The sequence below is a fragment of the Montipora capricornis genome, chromosome 3 (assembly GCF_036669925.1).
Source record: "Montipora capricornis isolate CH-2021 chromosome 3, ASM3666992v2, whole genome shotgun sequence".
Taxonomy (NCBI): domain Eukaryota; kingdom Metazoa; phylum Cnidaria; class Anthozoa; order Scleractinia; family Acroporidae; genus Montipora; species Montipora capricornis.
In genome coordinates, this window is record NC_090885.1 from 45,618,704 (window position 1) to 45,621,203 (window position 2,500).

At 37.2% G+C, this 2,500-nt stretch overlaps 1 protein-coding gene across 3 annotated transcripts in view; it reads right to left on the bottom strand.

Moving 5' to 3' along the window:
• LOC138043270 (cytosolic purine 5'-nucleotidase-like) overlaps window positions 1-2,500 on the bottom strand; it is a 173,089-nt gene that overhangs the window by 169,169 nt on the left and 1,420 nt on the right. The gene's annotated exons all lie outside the window — the stretch shown is intronic.

Below are 2,500 nucleotides of genomic sequence, written 5' to 3' on the forward strand. Positions count from 1 at the left end.
CGCGGCAATGACGCGGTAAAGGGGTCAATACTTCCAGGCGCTACTGTACGTGTAAATTTCTTGATATAATTTCTGCTGATCTTTATAACAACTGCATTGAACAGATCTCGAGCAATTTTTAGAAATCTTGTTTGCTGGAAAAACAAAAACGATGAACGCTTTTATGAAAGTGACTTTATTATAATCGAATGTGCCAAACATTGCAGACTGTAAATATGGCAAATACACATACTAATCATTGATGCGATCGACCCGCAAGAATATGCAGATTTCTTTGATAGCATCTGCTTCAAATAAAAGCTTACCGCGTCCTCTCTTAACCGTGGCGTAAATGAACCGGAAAAAATCTAGGTGAAACCTCAGCTTTCCGTTACCATAGACAAGGTTTTACCTCGGTCAAACTGGAGATTGAATCTGCAGTTTCACCTAGTCAGAACCGCAACAAATGCACAAATAGTTTCGAGCGGCACTGTAGCTGGAGCTTCCCAATAAATACATCTGGCATGGGCTAACAAGGTTGCCGTGAGCCCTAATCCTTCAGCTTCTTTTATCTTGTTACTGATAATTTCAAAGGTGTGAATACTAATGCAGAACACATTTCACCGTTTAGAAAAAGCTTCAGGAAATATGAACCTCTTCCCAAATCCCTTGGAAAGTACTGCCAAAATATCATCTCTATTTATTCATGGTTTTAAGTGTTTCTGCTCTTATTTAACAAAACCAGAAAACCCGAGCAACAGATTGTCAGCTCTTTCCACTCTATTTTGTTTTCACTCTTTTCTGAAAGGGAGCAGTAAATTTTGACTGACAGGCAGATTTTTTCTGACACTTTATTAGCCAATCAGGAATGATAGTTTCCATGGGCGAATGGAGGTTTTGAAAATGTTGAGGGGTTGATTGCAAGACATTTCTCACTCCTTCTCCTCAGTCCCTCGCCCCTCGCATTCTTGTTTGATCTTGGTCCACATTTTTGCACGGCCATGTTTAAAATGATCACTCGAAAGTCAACCCCAGTGGAAAGAAGCATCTAAAATTTGACTTGATACTGTAGCTCACTTGATGCAGGCTTGCTGGCAACTGCATGTTAAGTTGCTTATAAACCTACATGTAACTGCACTGATCTGTTTATCTTTCATTTCATGCCCATTCCCCTCATCAAAATACATGAATTTCATATAAATAAATACCATTTCATTTGCCTCTTCAAGATATAGCTGTAATTGACCAGTCCCCAGCTGGCATGATACAGAATTGCACAATCATAGGTTTGAATGCCATTCAGGCCAGGATGTTTTCAAGCTTCATTGTAATGCTGGCAACTCTTTTAATTGCTTATCTGACTGCAATGATCTTTGTAACTTCCACTTCATGAGCATTCCACTCTTCACATAATTACTATACGATTAATTTTAATATAATTATTTTAAAAATCATTCCATACTCTTCTTACAGGATATAACTTGACCTCGTAATTTGACAAGACCCCGGCTGGGTTAATAGTTCAGTTGGACTGGAGCAGTGTAGTGCAAATCCAATGGTCATGGGTTTAAATCCTGTTTTCAGCCTTGCTGGCAACTGCTTAAAAAGTTGCTTATCTATAGTAACTGGAAGATCTTTGTAACTTGTGCAATAGAAAAAGTTTCAGAATGGGACATAGAGTCATCCATATTACCCAGTGGTACAACAACAATCTTTTACAAGGGAATTTTTCAAAGTATCAGGTAATGTGTCTGGGCCCGAGGGATTACATGTATCACAAGGATTTACACATCATTATTAATTTTAATGACACTGTAATTGATCAGAAATCAGAAATAACACTCTTAGGGGTTACCTTAGACTATCAACTATCACTTTCGAGTCATGTACGCAATGTTTGTAGAAAAGTATCCTGTCAAACCGGTGTTCTTTTGAGATTACGTAACCTTATTCCGACATCTGCTAAATTACACATTGTTAAATTTGCTACATGTATACTACCTGTCATCTGGTCAAAACTTGACAAATTTATTCGATCACCTGAATCATTGGACATTTTTAAATACCGCATCAATCCGGTTAATTTCAAAACTCTGTTGGATGATACTTGTAAAGACTGCCTTTTATGTAATAACTAATAAGTGTCTGTTATGTATATTTCTTAACACTTACGCATGTAATTATATCTTACATTTTACTACTTACTAGTTAAACAATAGAGTGTTTCTGTCGAGGAACTATCAGCTGATAGTTGCCCCGCGGAAATTTGATGTTCTTAAAACAAATATTTGCCCGAGAAGCGAAGCTTCGAGGGCAAATATGCTAGTTTTAAGAACATCAAATTTCCAAGGGGCAGCTATCAGACCGATAGTTCCGAGACATACTAAATTTTCTTCTGCACGCCAGCTCAAAAATCATGTTGAATTATTTTCAACTTTATTAGACGAAAGCCATGTCAGCCAATGTAAAATTTGAAAAAGAAAACAAACAAAAACCCTCTTAATACAATTTCGATTGTTTA